General features: G+C 36.2%; 1 long non-coding RNA gene across 1 annotated transcript; it reads left to right on the forward strand.

Moving 5' to 3' along the window:
• The first annotated feature begins 206 nt into the window (after positions 1-206).
• Positions 207-17,453, forward strand: LOC117084863. The gene is made up of 3 exons (XR_004437717.1): positions 207-217; positions 12,696-12,699; positions 17,353-17,453. It is a non-coding gene; the product is annotated as an uncharacterized LOC117084863 (long non-coding RNA).
• The last annotated feature ends 307 nt before the right edge of the window (positions 17,454-17,760 follow it).

A 17,760-nucleotide genomic window follows, 5' to 3' on the forward strand; every position in this document is an offset into this window, starting at 1 on the left:
CTGGCCATGCTCGGTTTTACTTATTTAGTAAAATAAATTAATTAGGTGCTCTCTAATTGTGACAGCCATAAGAAAAATCAATTGGAAGTCATTAACAGATAATAATTACCTTTAAGTAGACTCTACTGTAATCCAAAATTCATGTTAGGTAAGTAAGAACTTTTAATAAACTCTCTCCCATTAATTTTAGGAAGATTTAACAATTACAATTATAATAGTTGTATCTACATATATGTCACAAGAATATACAAAAGTAGCAAAGATAGTAAATACGTAGACAAAAGTAGAAAAAAATCTGGATAAGTTCACTATATGCATATATACAGCATATATACATGTAAAATTTTAGGTTGCAAAACATAACACTCAGATGAAGCAATCATAGAAAGAAAATTGTCCTCCCAAATGTCAGTTAATGTTTGATCAAGTATAAAACTGATCTATATGTGAGTAAGAGTCAGTAGGGACCCAGAAAGAAACCAAGTCATAAGTATATTCAGGTGACTGACCATGTACGATGTTTTAGATTAGGGTCAGAACCTCAAGTCTAAATTAAACACTTACCTTAAAGAAAAACTCATCAATTTAAAGTTAGCATGAGTATGACCCATAATACAGAAAAAAAAAAGCAGCTTGCTGGTAAGTGTGTGAATCATAAGTCTACAATGACATTTACTGAAAGAGTAAAACGACAGCACAGATAAAAGAAATTACAAAAGAGCAAAAAGATGGGAATTTTTAAACTCAAGCTATTCTATTTAGAGCAATAGTTTCAAAATCCACAACAAAAACAATGTATCAAACAGAAAGGTTTAAAAGCAGCATTTTGATGTTGTGGTATGCTGTTTTTAAATCTGGAATGAGGTGGCTGGAAGAATATACTTAATGTTTTCTTTATATAAATGCATGGGACACAAGTGCAATTTTGTTAGATGCATAGATTCCTTAATGTATTGATATAATCTTCTAGCCATTTGCTTTTGAGATATTATGAGAATATAATTTCTTTTTTTACCTTTAGGTTTTGGTAATATATTATTGTTCTCCTGCAACTGACATTGCAATTTACACGTTTCTGTTGAGATCACTGATTCTTTTTAATCATTTAATAAACTCAAGACAAGCAACAGATGTAAAATCTAGTTACAATTATAAACCTGCAAATTTGGGTAAAATTATATGATTGCATAGGGTGTGGTATCTTCAGTGCTTTATCCACATGGAAAGAAATAGCAGGGAGTTTAAAAATGTTAAAATGGGTAAGATCAGGGAGGGAAATATGACCATCATAACTTATTCCAAAGAAAAATCTCATTCAGAACTATGTATAACATATAACATATATGCAATAAATGCATGCAAACCATGTGATGTTTAAATGATTAAAGCAGATAAGCAATGAAAATACATACAATTTTAAAATAAGAAGAAGTCTACAGAGACTTTCATACACCAGACATAGCCTTGTTGATGGAGAACTTTTAGAATTGACATAGATAATGAAAACAAACTGCACAGGAATTAAAATCAATATAATCTGTGAAGCAAATATGAAGACACAAGAATGTGGAGATAAATGACTAAAGAAAAACAGTGACCTTATAATACTTCCCAATTCTGCAATGCGGCAACTCAAGCACATGCATGGTTTTATATATATATATATATATATGTATATATTTTAACGATCCATAGTAAAGAGCAAAGAGCAAATAAATGCAGGTAGTGGGAACTCAAAGAAATAAACATCTAAAATGTAAATACATAGAGTATAGAGTTATGGGATAAAGAAATCATTCTTCAATCTAGTCATGATAGGGGCAATGATATATCTTAGAGAATATTAATGTGAGCTTTTTTCATTAGAAATTTTGCAATATGATCACAGCTGATCATTTTCAGTATCATCAACCAATGTGATAATGTCTCACATGTAACAGGTGGGACTACTGAGTTCTTAGAACGTAGAGGAAAGCCAAAAATTAGATTAGTTTTTTATATGGAGAAATGATTTTAAAAAGATTTTCTAGAGGACAATGTTGTTCAACTATTGCTATAAGGTATCTGTTAATAAATTTTATTTATTTTTCTTCTGCTAAATTAAAATAATTATTAAATGGATCTTGAATCATAGAGAATGTTTGAGGTTTTGTAAGTAAACTTAGCTTTTTAAATAAACACAATAAAATTGCCACACATAGCAGTGAACAAGTAGTATGATAGTTGCCTAGTGCAAAATGACCTCTGCCCCTGGTCTCTAATAACCAGGGCTCATAGGCCAAGTTTATCCTTGAGGGTGCTGGTAGTCTAGTTACGGCTATAGTTTTGTATGCAGTATGTTTATACAAATGACATCGTTCTGCATACAGACTATTGTAATGCTTCAACATATAAGCAACTCTAACCCTAAATATGCGTAACAAAGTCAAACCATATAAGCTATTTGTACATACTAACAATGACCATTGGGGGTATCAGTTTTTCAAAATCTTTACAGTAATATCAACAAATACTTAGAAATGGGATTTGATATATTGTGCACAAGACTTGTTCATAGAAAAGTGTAAAATACCACTGAGGTAAATTAAAGAAGGTTTAAACAAATTGAGATTTATACCACATTCACAGATACTAGAACTATTGTTAATACTGCAAATTTTACCAAAATTTGTCTATGTATTTAATGTAATCCCAATTGAAATCCTGTCAGATTTTTTTTCTTTGAAAGAACTTCCTAGCTTGTTCTAAAATGTATATTAAAAAGCAAAATACTTATAACAGTAAAACATTTCTTTTAAAAGAAGAAGGTTGGAGGCTTACACGATCTAATGTCAACTTACTGCCGACCCTAGTAATCAAAACAGTGGTGTAGAAAGACAGACATATTCTTCAATGGAAGAGAATAGAGAAACAAGAAATAGTATGCAGTTGATCTTTGAATGACATAGAGGTTGGGGTTCTAATCCGTCTGTGCAGCCAAAAATTTACTTACAACTTTTGACTCCCCACAACTTAACTACTAACAGCCTACTATTGACAGGAAGCTTTACTGATCGCATAAACAGTCGATTAACATCGATTAATGTATATTTTGTACATTAAATGTACTACAGACCTGTATTCTTACAATGAAGTGAGCTAGAGAAAAGAAAACATTATTAAAAATCATAGGGAAGAGAACATATATTTACTATTCATTAAGTGGAGGTGGATCATTAAGAAGGGCTTTTCCTCCTTGTCTTAACGTTGAGTAAACTGAGGAGGAGGTGGAATAGGAGGGGTTTGTTTTGCTATCTCCACGGGTGGCAGAGGCCGAAGAGGTTAAGGAGGTGAAAGGGGAGGCAAGAGAGGCAGGCACACTCAGTGCAACTTTGCAGAAATACATCATAATTTCTGTCAGACATTTTTGCTTTTTTATTTCTTTAAAAATATTTGTGTATGGTATCAATCCTTCTTCTACCGCTTGCATTAGTTTCAGTGCCTGCATCACAAAATAGTCATGTCATAAAAGAAATCAAAAGCAGTCTTGAACAATCAGAGCTGTTTTACCAGATTGTCTAACGTCAATATGTTTTCTGGCCCTGCTACCTCTGTCGTCTTCCTCATCATCTGGCATTGGTTCAGAAGCACTCATTTCCATCAGATTATCTTCTGTTAGTTCCTCTGGTGTGGTGTCTACATGCTTTTGAATTTCTTCATGATCCATATCTTGAATCCCTTACCACCACCCCTCACACACAGCCATTTTTTTTTTTTAATATGTATAGCCACAATCTGTTTCATGATTTTCTTGATTGACTGTGTGGTAAATGCTGTGAAGTCATGCACAACATCTGGACACAGTTTTCTCCAGCAGGAGTTTATTGTTGCAGGCTTGATGGCTTTCATGGCTTTTTCCATAACCACAGTGGCATCTTTGATGGTGTAATCCTCCCAGACTTTCTCAGAGTTCTCTTCCACAGCATGGACAATCCTTTCCATAAAATACCATGTGTAATGTGCCTTAATGTTCCTTATGACCCCCTGATCTAAAGGCTGAATCGGAGACCTCATGTTTGGGGCAAGCAGACCACTTCAGTGCTTTCAGTGTTCAATTCATGGGGTCCTGGGTGGTCGGGGCATGTCCAATATCAAAAGAAAGTTAAAAGGCAGTGCCTGACTGGCAAGGTACTTCCTGATTTCAGGGACAAAGCATCGATGGAACCAATCAAGAAAAAGAGTTATCCTTGCCAGGCTTTCTTGTTGTACAACCAAAAGACTGTCAACAGGTGTTTAATCTTTTTTTTTTTCTAGGTTTGGGGATCAATAGCTTTATAGATAAGGGCCGTCCTGCATAATAAACTAAACTGCATTTGCAAACATGGAAAAACAGTAGAGTTAGCCTATCCCTTCCTGCCTTAAATCATTGTGCTTGCTTCTCTTCTTTACTAACAAATGACATTTTCCACCTACCCCCAGAATAAAGTATGTTTATCTGCACTAAAAGTTTGTTCAGGCAGGTAATCATTTCTCTGCAATGATTTTCTTTTTATTGTTATTATTATACTTTAAGTTCTGGGATACATGTGCAGAATGTGCAGGTTTGCTACATAGGTATACACGTGCCATGGTGGTTTGCTGCACCCATCAACCCGTCATCTACATTAGGTATTTCTCTCCAGTGATTTTCTTAATGGCATCTGGAAAGTTACCTGCTGCCTCTTGGTCTGCAAAAGCTGCTTCTCTTGATTTCTTGATATGTTTTAAGCCAAATTGCTTTCTGAAAACATCAAACCACCCTTGGCTGACATTAACTTCTTCAGCTCTAGATCCTTCACCTTCCTTTTAAGTAGTCATGTAATGCCTTTGGTTTTTCTTGAGTCATAATAGAGTCTGTAGCTGTGCCTTTCTTACAGCAAATCTGTACTGATAGACAAGCTACCTTTTCAATATGAGATAAATAGGTATCCTCCAAAGAGTACAAGATTTTTTCCAGCTGCCTGCATAGTTGCAAGGACAACATCACTGATTTCTTTTTCATTTTTTTACAGTGGTCCTTACACTGGATTCATTCATCCTGAAATGGCCAGTAACCATAGGTTTAGGTCTCATTCTATAGTACATACATATAAAACAATTCAACTTTTTCTTGTAATGTCCTAACTTTTCTCTGCTTCTTGGGAGCACTTCCAGCATTAATAGTGGCATTTTGTACAGTGTTATTTAAGGGTCACAGTATTGCCCTAAGCATGACAAAAATATGTGAGAATCCAAAGAGATCACATTTACTGAGATAGGCAGTTCACTGGAGAGATGAACTGCTCACTCAGAGGTGATTAGCATTACATGGTGTTTTAAGTGGATATTGGAAACCCTTGAGCTTATTATAATAGCAACAAGAAGTGGCTGCAAACTTAATACAACAGTGCAGTACCCGCTATGGTTAATTATATACATATAGATACTAATGAGCTCCTCAAAGTTGAATTTAGAACAGTTCACCCAGTTATATAAGAAATAGTTATAAGAGTTCAGACTCAGTTTTTGTTTTGTTTTGTTTTGTTTTCCATTTTAAAAATGGAACTTTGAAATTCACTGAAAACAGACTTTATTAATATTCACTTACTTAAAAAAACTTGTCAAGACTTCTTCCTCCAGATGTGGTTTCCAGATGGTCCATGAATTGCCCAATGAGAGTCAAAAGGGTATATTTAGTCATAATAAAGAGCCAGCACCTTTTGTCTCTTAAAAACCACTAGTCTTGAATCAGCTAGATATGCACTTAGGGGAAAAATAATCATTCTATGCTTTTACAATAATACATCTACTTTTAGCCATGGACATTTAAATGATCCAGTCCCTACATAATTTAGATAATTCTATACCAATGCCAGACACATGAATACATTAAGACAAAGGCACGCAACAAACTCACAATTATCTCATATCATTGTGGGAAAAGATAACAGATCCTTTGAGACGAAAATCCAGGAAATTGCGAAGATAAAATGTCAGTTTCTTCTCTTACCAAAACTCAAGAGAGTCTATTAGATTTTGAAATTTACCAATTTTTCTCCTACATTATTTTCCTTTCTTGAATTTGTATAAAGAAGTTGTAAATATCCAAGGAAACAACCAGTCCTTTAATTATCTCAAAAGGATTAGTAGTTACATGAAAATTTCAGGGAATCTGAGAGATTGGTTTTTTGTTATCAAAATTTCCTCTTGACTGAATAAGATTCCTTACAAATGAAGAAGTGCAACTTTTTGCAAATATTTACATAAGCTTTTGTTTATATTTTTATACAAGAAAGGCTGTAACTCAGAATAAAGATTTGTTATGATAAATTCTGCTTTGCCTTTTATTGAAATATTTTGATATTTCAAAGACCATATAATCCTAGTAGTATCTATATTATTTCCAGTGCAATTAAGCAACTTGGAAATTCATGTTCAGAGCTACTCAAATTAGCATCCATGAACTAAAATAAGAGGAGAAAATTATGAAAAATAAAGCTAGTAAAATTTATTTTAATATATGTTTTCTTTAAATTACAATTAGTTTTATAAACTTAGGGAAAAAAATCTGAACAGAGACATATGTTAACAAGTGACAAATGACAATTATTTTGAAGAATAGAGAATGCCTGATTTTAGGAAAAGGAATCACACTCATTTTAAAACTATACATCTCCATTCAACATGTATTCACTAAATGTCTATTACATATAAAGAAATGTGCTCATCACTACAGGGAATACAAATAAGGATAAAACGGAGCCACTACACCAGTCTAACCTTCTCTTACTCAATGAAAACAATAAAATGTATGCAAACAGCAAACACAGAATCTGACAAATAATTTGCCAACAAATAAGATGATTGCAGTAATATCACATTTTTTAACTATTTTAACACATGGGGATCATGGAATAGTGATGGTGACAGTAAAGTCAGAGAGATACAAAATAAATTTTAAAGAATGTGTAGGAGATAAAATATGGGGGTAAATTTTTGTTCTAACATGTTGCTGTTTAAATACGTTGTAATATGTCCTGTAATTCATCAAAATGACTGAGTGGAAGAAAGCTTAGTTGCAAGGCTGGAAGAGTAACACTTTGTATACACTGGCTTCACATAGCTTCCTTGCTATGATTTCTTTCTACGTAAACTTTAAAGTGATTGAACAATGACTTGCTGGCCCCCTGGTTACTTTTCTCTCTCATTTTTTGTCTTCACCTATTCAATTTCTGGATGACTAGAATAGTGAAAATAATATTAAAACTAGAAAGATTGGTATTATTCAAACAGTATTAAATAACAATACATAAATTAACGTTAATTAATAACAGTAAAATAATCTCATGATCATTTTGCTAAAATAAGTATTCAAACCGATATTAAAAAATATATATGGTATATATGTTATATAAATATATAAATGTATAAGATAACTACTCAGACAAAACTGCATCAGTAGACGCAGAAATGATGTCACAGTAGTCAAATGAAATCAGAGAAGTTTTATTATTTTTTAAGCAAGGACGTACTTAAAAATGTTCATATATTGACAAAGTATTCTTCATTCATTAATTTACAAATGTTTCTTAAGTATATACTGTACATTAAGCGCTGGATTATACATTATTGTTAAAGAAACAACTGTCAAGAAGCTGATGTTCTAATTGGCCTTTTACATTTACACAGTATTTTATAGTTTATAAAGATACTTCCTGACACATAAAATCATAAATCTCTCTCAAAAAGTTGTTCTAAAACAACACTTACAAAATGGGTATCAGAGAACATGGTGCAGAATGGAAATCACCAATATATTAAAAATATTAATTAATTGCCTCAATTGCCATCTTCTGCCAGAGACTTAGATACGTAATCATCATGAAGTCTTATTGTCACGGAAACTTTAACATGACTAGCGATTGTTTTCACTTTCAAGTAAATATTGTTAACACAGCAAGAGACAGCTCTCTGTCCTGTCACAGCATGGCAGGTAGAGAGTGGTTATCAATATTTGGTGAATAAATTTGTTGCTGTTGTTTGAGTGATAGTGCCTAGCCCTACGTTTGAACATTCATGTACTTCCGAAGGACATTTCTAGAATTTCTTCTAAAAACAAAAAATATAGGTGACATGTAATATATTGGCTCATGGTACTTTGGGAATGTTCGAAAGGGATACCTAGGCTAGTCCAGATAAAGTAGAGATGGTGTCTAAGGAAAGTGCAGCAGGGAATAAAAGTAGATGGTGGCAGTCAAGGGAAAAAAGGGATCTCGGAAGTTTTCCAAGGCTGGGACTAGGAAGATGAGGAAGAGAGACTAGTGCATGCAGACAATAAAACATATGTAAAGAGAAGAGGGCAAGGATATAAAATGACAGTAGGTCTGCCTAAAAGATGCAAAAGCAAGCCATGACACTGTGATGCATACGTGAGCAAGCAAAATAAGGAAAAAAGAATAACTATGTACTGAACATTTCAGTTATAATCAAAGACACAATCACGCCAATATCACCATCTTTAAAAATAAAAAAGGAGGCCGGGCGCGGTGGCTCAAGCCTCTAATCCCAGCACTTTGAGAGGTCGAGGCAGGTGGATCACGAGGTCAGGAGATCGAGACCATCCTGGCTAACACGGTGAAACCCCATCTCTACTAAAAATACAAAAAACTAGCTGGGCGTGGTGGTGACACCTGTAGTCCCAGCTACTCGGGAGGCCGAGGCAGGAGAATGGGGTGAACCCGGGAGGCGGAGCTTGTAGTGAGCCGAGATTGCTCCACTGCACTCCAGCCTGGGCGACAGAGCGAGACTCCGTTTCAAAAAAAAAAAAAAAGAAAAAGAAAAAGAAAATAACATATTGTCAACTTTCACTTAATTCAAATAAGTAAGAGATGGCAAATTTTTACATGTTAGAGGATTTTTAGCTATTTACTTTTGATTTTTAGCTATTTACTTTTTGAGACAAACTAGAGGATGCTGCAGTATAGAACTATAATATTATTTTTTAATAAGCATTTATTTTACATTAGACTTTTAAAAAAACAGTCCTCAGAGGCACTGTTGTAATGGACATGCATGAAGTAATTTATCAAGGGTAACTGTGGAGATTCTGTTGTGAAATATTCCACGTGAAAAACAGAGAATTTTACAGTATTTCATGCTGTATTGAAAGATTTACTCTGAGTTAATTGGTATGTGGAAACATTCTTAACTGCACAAAAAAGGAGCAGGTAACTGCCTTATTCTACACCTGATAATTATTTTGAGCTTCCAGATTATTGAAAATTCAACACATGAAGGTTTAGAATAATAAACATTGTAGTTATATTACAGAAATATTATTATGGCATTTTTATATATTTATGAGAGTTTGATGAATTTTTATTTTTATTTTTTGAAATGGAGTCTCTATCTCGTGCCCAGGCTGGAGTGCAGTGGTGCAATCTCGGCTCACTGCAAGTTCCACCTTCTGGGTTCATGCCATTCTCCTGCCTCAGCCTGGTGAGTAGCTGTGACTACAGGCGCCCACCACCATGTCCGGCTAATTTTTTTGTGTTTTTCGTAGAGGCAGGGTTTCACCATGTTAGCCACGATGGTCTTGATCTCCTGACCTCCTGATCTGCCCATCTCATCCTCCCAAAGTGCTGGGATTACAGGCATAAGCCATCGCGCTTGGCCAATGAAAATTCTTTACTTGTAGAAATATTAATATATTAAGTACTGCAAATATTGTTCTGATTATGTCTGTGATGATTAACATCATGCATCAACTTTGCTAGTCTATGGTACCTCATTGTTCTATCAAACATCTAGATGTTGTTGTGAAGGCATTATTTTAGATGTTATTAATATTTGAATCAATAGACTTTGAGTACAATAGATTCGTTCAGAATATGTGTGGGCCGTGCCTAATCAGTGGAAGGCCTTAAGAGAGAAGACTATGGTTTCTGGGGGAAAAAGGAATTCTGTCTCCAGACTGCCATTGAACTAAAGATTTCCACATTAACTCTTCCCTAGGTCTCCAGCATCTGCCAGCTTGCCCTGCAGATTTTGAACTTGCCAGCACCCTACATTTTGTAAGCCTGTAACTTAAAATCAATCTCTCCCTGTCACTCTCACTTTCTCTCTTTCTTTGTCTGTACGTGTGTGTAAAACATTTTGTATTGGTTCTCTTTCTCTGGAAAACTCTGACTAATACAATCACTCTTATGTAATCCATGTTTATTCCTTCATTCACTCAATATGTATTTACTGAGCTCTTATTGTATGCCTGGTTCAGTACTTAATCTTAGAGGTATGTTAATGAGAAAAAGCTAGTAGATGGAATTTAAAATATGGTGGTTAGTCAGCTCCTCTCACACTGTTTATCACCCAAAACAGAGAATCAAACAAACAAAAAACTAACTATAATTCAGATCTCCATCGACCTTGATTTCAGGCAGACTAATCTTTAACTCCCGCATATATTGCCCCACATACCCACATTTGTTTATACCTATTTAGGATAAGTTCTTGTTAATATTCACTCATTATCTTCTGAGATGGCAGGAATGCATGTGTCCCCAACAATGGGTGCTATTGGTACATTGCCCAGCCAATTGGGCACACCCACCTCCCAGCTGCTGCAGAGAATTGCCTTTAGTCTAAAGAAAATTCCCTCCCACCCAAGATGCACTCCTTGACAGTCAACAGCCAGAGTGACCAACACGGGGACTAAAAAGGATAGCCCCCTTGCCTTGGTGCGACCAATTTTTTTTTTTGGGGGGGGAAGGGTGCAATACACACTGCCGAGCATAAATATTTTCTGCAGATATCTTCAACTTTCTTCTCCTTCCCTATCAGTGTCTCCCATTCCTCTTCTCCTAGGAGCCCTCCGTCAGTCAGCAATCACTTTCATAAAAATCTGCATTTCCGGTTCTGCATTTCAGGTTCTGCTTCTAGCTATCATAGTTGAAGACAGGCCTCCTTGAATTCCTTGAAGAGAATCTTTCCTACTATTGGCCAAGTGAGAAATCCCTTCACCGGGAGATAGTCTAAAGTCCTGGGTGTCTATTAGAGATGGTCTGATATGTGCCACCTGTTCTTGCTCTCACTCTAAGCATGAGGGAGGTGACTAATTTTCCATTAAGGGATTCCCATAGAAAATGGTCTAGGTCTTCATGGCTGCAGTTTTGAAGAGTATGCCATTTCCGATTTACCCACGTTCCCCTAAAATATTCCCCAGTGACCAGGGGCGTAATCAGTGCCTCTTGCAGTTACCTGTCTTATGGAATTGAGTCTGGGTACCCATCCCAATGTCCCCTTTGTGTGCTGTCCTTTCTGTTACCTAGTCTCCACAAGGTTCAATCCTTTACATCCCTGTTTTGTTTTGCTTTGTTTTTAGCTGGAGTATCACTCTGTCACCCAGGCTGGAGTGCAGTGGCGTGATCTTGGCTCACTGCAACCTCCATCTCCTGGGTTCAAGTAATTCTCCTGCTTCAGTCTCCCGAGTAGCTGAGACTACAGGAGCACACGGCCACATCCGGCTAATTTTTTGGTTTTTAGTAGTAACAGGGTTTCACCGTTTTGCCCCATCCTATGTTTAATCACTTGGAGTCACAAAGAGAAGGAATCGCCATGCTGATCTGTATGTATCGAGAGCTCTCTCTGCATTTTGTAAAATGTGGCTATAACATTTACAGGAGTGAGGCACGCCATTATATTTCATGCAAGAGAGCAAAGCTCCAAATACCAAAGATGTGGAGAAATATCAATGACAGGCCACAGCCTTACTGAATAAAAATGTTGCATTAAGTTTTAATCAAAAACTTTAAAAATAGGCCTAATTTTAGAGTTGTTTTTCAGCACTACTCACCTCTCCTCATGACAAAACTGAACTATCAGGGTCTGTCATCAATACAGAGAAAATTTAGAAGTTGAATCTAGACGACTACAATGGTTACATAAAAATTTATGAATGTAAACAGTCATAAAATTTTCAAAATGTAAAAATACCAAAATACAAACTATATGTTGCAAAACTAGTTGGAGAATTTATTCAAAATGGCTGTTGGTGTTTTTAGTGTCGAGGTAATAATATTTTATCTATTTATTTGAGTGCACCGATGTGGGTCAAAAAAGGAGGTCGTGTTGCAAGTTATAAGGTCATAGAGTTTACTATATAAATCAATCAACCAATCAACAAGTATTGATTTCTAAGAGGAAAGAAATAAAGCCCATCAAGGATGACCTTTTCATAAATTTCTCAATTATTCTATTTACAGGTTGATAAAATGGCTATTTTTTATGGACATGAAGGGCTTTTTGCTTCAAGCAGTCAAGTATCATAAATTTTCATCTGAGTTATGATGATACATTTAAGAAATAACCCTCAATTCCATCAGTTTATTAATTGAATCTGAATGGGAATGCTGTGTACAAAAATGAAGATTGTGGGAGAACACGTTTCCTGAGGTAAAGGCAGAGTCTGTTATGACCAGAATAGGGGCACAAGGAGGGCTATGAGATGAGATGAGGCATCAGAGGGACACATTATGAAAGCGGGGGGACATGTCTCCCAAGCAGATTTATCTAATTAATGTTTCTCAAAAGTGGAATCAAAATCACACTGTGGTATTCTTTATAAATGCACATTGTCCCAGCATGGAATTTTATGACCACTAAAGTCTGAGAATCATTCTATAATGAATGGGGAATGCCAGAAGGGTTTCTAACAGCAAGAGAAGGGGAATAAGTAAGAAGAAAAGACAGTTAATTACCAAAGCCAAAGAAATATAGAATACATGGAATAAAATCAAGTTCTAAATGTGAAGCTATGGATCATTATTGGAATCACAGTATCCTTTAGACCTCTTTTTCAATCTATTTTTAGATAGGACATCTCTATAAATATAAAGCCAGAAAACCATATTTTGGACAAACTCAAGAATTACCATAAAAAACCTCTTTCAAATAAAGCTCTTAATTAAATGGAGATTTATATCACTCTAATTTTCTTTTCTCCTTTCAAATAATCCTCTCAGAAGACATTATCTCCTAACCAACTTTGATTTTATAAAATTTCAGCTTGATTTAATTTATATTTCCCTTTTACAAACTAAAGGATATAGTTTTCCATTGTTGTTGTTATTATTATTATTATTAGTTTTGGTGAGGGTATCAGGAATGAGGAAGTAAGTTGTGCTGATTTCAGTAGCTATTTCTCTGAGCATACAAAATAAAATTAAATTCTGGAGCAGTGAAATTAGTAAAGCAAAACTACTTTTTATCTTTTTACAATTGATTTTTAGAAAATCTTGAAAGGAGCAAACCTAAATCTCAGCGGGTTTCTAGTGGAACAAATGGCTACTAAAAATACTCTTTTAATTGACACAGAAAACATATATGCCAAAGCTGTTGGCTCAGATGGAAGCCAAGTTAAAACTCCTTGAACTAAACAAAGAATTTCTGCATGCAAACTGTCTTTCTGGCAAATAATGTTAGTTCTTTCATTTTAAGAAATTTGGTTATATCTCAGTAGCCAGATTCCCTAGATTTAAATATTTGTATTTAGGTCTTCTGGGACGAATGATACTGCAAGTTGACTATTAAGCCTCTATCAGTTTAAAATGATATATAAAAGGGTCAAGATTGCTTAAAAGTCTATGTTTTACCCATAAATATCATTAAAATCAAATATATAATAATACATTTTTAGTTAATTAAACTTAGTACTTTATCTCTTAAGAAAGTTTAAGAATAGCATAGGCAACTACTTCTTCTGTTGGTAACATTCACTGCTTAAAATCCCTTGCTGTAAAATGATTCATGCATTTTTGGCCCATGTGGTAGGTGGACTTTAAGATGACTCTACAATTAATGCTGTCTTGTATTCACGCTCTTGTGCAATTCTCTCCCCTTAAGTGTGGAATGAACTTACTTGGTTGGTAAACTGTAGAGTAAGTATTCCAAAGCTTTGGTGAGAAATCAGTCCTTTCCAGAGTAATCCTTTTTTTGATTAACTAAAAGTTAACTAATGTAGAGATCTGATTATATCTGAAAAATCTCTTCTAACATATAAGGTGACAATATTAAAATAATAATATATTTATAGGTTCTGTCAAAATTCAAGTGCATTTCAAGTACTTTCACAAGAGATTACCACAAACCTAGTAACTAAAACAATGCAAACTTATTATCTCACATTTTCCATGGGCCCAGGGTCCAGGCAAGGGTTAGCGGTGCATCTCCTCAGGGTCTCACCAAGCTGCAGTCAAGGTGTTGCCCAGGGCTATGCTTCTCACCTGGGTCTCATTCAGGTGGTTGGCAGAATTCAGTTTCCTGCAGATCATGTCTGCTGTCCCTGTTTTCTTGGTAATACTTGGCTAAGGACTGACATCAGCTCTTAAAAGATGCCCCTGTCCAGCGGCAGTTTAATATCATGTTTTTTTTTTTTTTTCCTAATACACTTTCCAGTCTATCAGAGGAACATTCTCTTAAAGAGCTCATTTGAAGAAATCAGTCCTATCCAGAGTAATCCTTTTTTTGATTAACTAAAAGTTAACTAATGTAAAGATCTGAATATGTCTGAAAAATCTCTTCTACCATGTAAGGTGACAATATTATAAGAATACTGTATTCATAGGTTCTGTCAAAATTCAAGTAGAGGGAATGGTACAAGGTTGAAGGTCACCTGTGGGACATGGGACACATTTTTGGATTCTATCTATTACAGCGAGAATAAAATTATTTGGTGGGTTATCATGTAAGATCACCCTAGATTCCCCCAGCACAGGTCCTCGGGGGCATTCCTTTCACCCTGGCAGTGAGAAATAAGTTTATGAGTGGAGCCCTAACATCACTGAAGAATTCTGCAGTAGATTTGCTCTGTAGATTAGAGATTACAATGGTAACTGCTACTCCCAAACTGGGGATCCTAAACTCAATGAGGATGATGGGATCCGGGGTGGCAGAGGTCAAGTGGTAACACTTCACAGCCGAAGACAAAGTATGGTTACCATAACCATTGGCAAAGCCAGCGCAGTAATCAGACTAACCAGACCAGCAGAGATTATTGACATTGGCTAGTTGTTTCCACTGTTCCTAGGACTGAAATAGTGAGTGGGCAACCTACTGAAGTCTTGTTTCATCTATATTAGCCGAAAAAAATTAGGTTAAGTAAATAGCAGTCTGCTTTGAAGAACCAAAATGGAATCAAAGGCCCTCAATCCATTTCCAGGTTTGAGCCAGGTCCCAGGCACAGATTTCCTTCCATGTGGAAGCTGAGAAACCTTGCAGAAAGGCCCTGCTACACTGTCAAATGTTTATACTGTTGACCTTCCTTCCAGCCTTTTCTTTTAAAGGAACCTGTAACAAGTTACTAGAATGACCCTATTGGAGAAGGGGAAATAATTAGACATTTCAGGAATTACTGGACACTGGTTCTGAACAGACACCAGATTTTGGTACTCTATACATTATGATAGTCTGCCAGTCAGATTAGGGACCTTGGGAATTAAAGGCTGATTGGAATTTTGCTTTATGACCATCTCATAGTGAACCCAGTGGTTCCCTGAATCTGCCTTGTTACTATCTCCTTAGTTTTGGAATGCATATTAGGATATACTCATACTCATACTTAGAAACTGATACAATTGCCATGTTAGTTTTCTAATCTGTAAGAGTGAAGATTATTATATGACAAGTGGAAGTCACTCAAACTGCTTACCTTTAAAAACAGTAAATCAAAGACAATGCCACATTCCTAGAAGAATTGCAGAGATTAGTGCCATCATTGAGGATAGGAAAAATGCAAGGGTGACATTTCCCATTATGTCTCCCTTTTAACTTGTCTCTTTGGCCTATGAAGAAGACAGATGAATTTTGGAGAATGACCTTAGATTATAAAGTTTATCATGTAATGACTTCAATTGCAACTGCTGAACCAGATGTGGATTTGTTGCTTGAGTAAATCAACGCATCTCTTGGCAACTGGAAATCAGTGATCTGATGAATGTTCTTAATTTCTTCCTGTTAATCAGACCACCACCAGAATCAGTTTGGTTCTGGCAATATACCTTTACTTTGTTTTTTTTGTTTTGTTTTGTTTTGTTTTTGCCTCAGGGACAATCAACACTCTAGTTCTAGCTCTGCGTTATGTCTTAGTCTGCAGGGAAGTTTACTGATTTTCCCTACCAAAATATAGCCCAGTGGTCCACTACCTGTATGACATTATGCTGATTGGACCTGATGAACAGGAACTAGGAACTACTCCCAACACATTGGTAAGACCCCTGCATGCCCAAGAGTGGGAAATGAAGTCTACAAAGATTCTCAGGTGTACTACTTCAGTGATGTGTGCAGAGCTCCAGTGGTCTGCAGGATGCTGATAGTCCTTCCAAGGTGAAGAGTGACTTGCTGTATCTGGGACTTCCTGTTAGCCCACTTAAATATGGTATTTAGTGCCATCAAAATCCAAAGAAGCTCACTAAGCATCTTGTCTCTCATTTAAATGTGCTATTCTTTATTCCCCGCCCCCCCTTTTCTGAGACAGTCTCACTCTGTTGCCCAGGCTGGAGTGCAGGGGCACTATCTTGGCTTACTGCAACCTCTATCTCCTAAGTTCAAGGGATTCTCCTGCCTCAGCTTCCCGAGTAGCTGGGATTACAGGCACACACCACCATGCTCAGCTAATTTTTTGTATTTTTAATAGAGATGGGGTTTCACCATATTTGTCAGACTGGTCTCAAACTCCTGACTTCCGGTGATCCACCCACTTCAACCTCCCAAAGTGCTGGGATTAGAGGTACGAGCCACCACACCTGGCCTAAATGTGCTACTCTTACCCACTTACTGAGTGACCCAAAAAACTTCCATTTTTGAGTAGGTTTCAAAACGAGAGGAGGCCCTGTGATAGATGTAGGTTACCATGCGAGGTTCTTTGCCCCTTGGGCCGTATGACCCAGCAGATTTGGTTGTATTTAAAATGTCAGTGGGGGATAGGGACCTGGTTGGAGCTTTTGGTGAATCATAGCTCAAACTCATAGCATTTGGAGCAAAGCCATGATATCTCTATGGATAAATATCCTCCTTTTGAGATACTGTATTTGCCTTCCTACTGAGCTTTAATAGACTGTATGCTTATCCCCGGGATACTACATTACTTGAGCTAGTGATCATGAAGTGAGCATTTAAATAAGTAAATGTTTTGTGGTAAACACAATTAGGCATGCAGAGCAGCACCAGTCATCAAATGGAAGTGATGTATAGGAATTCAGGCTTGAGCAGGTCCTGATGGCACCAGTAAGTTAGTGAAGAGAAATCCTCTGGTCTCTGCTGCTGCTACATTCCCTTTTCTTTCTTGACCCACACGTAACTCAGGTTGGTTTACAGATGGTTCTGCAAGGCACTGCCCAAAAGTAGACAGTTCCTGCACTGCAGCCCCACTCCAGATTGCCCCAAACAGCAATGGCGTAGGGAAATCCTCCCAGTGACAAGAACTTCAAACAGTGTACCTAGTTGTTCATTTTGCTTGTAAAAAGAGATGCCCAGTGGCATGAGTCAACAAAATTTTATAGACCATGGCTGATGTTTTGGTTGAATGTATCAGGGACTATATCAGGGACTAGGCAGAAAAATACTTTAAAAATAGGTTATAAAGGGGTCTAGGGAAGAGCTATGGATTGATTTTTCTGAATAGACGGAGTGTAAAGATTTGGGGGAACCATATAAAATGCTTTTAATAATTAAGTGGTAGAAATTTTAATAATTAAGTGGATACAGTCACCC

This window comes from Trachypithecus francoisi, unplaced genomic scaffold (assembly GCF_009764315.1).
Source record: "Trachypithecus francoisi isolate TF-2019V2 unplaced genomic scaffold, Tfra_2.0 Lachesis_group1, whole genome shotgun sequence".
Lineage (NCBI taxonomy): Eukaryota > Metazoa > Chordata > Mammalia > Primates > Cercopithecidae > Trachypithecus > Trachypithecus francoisi.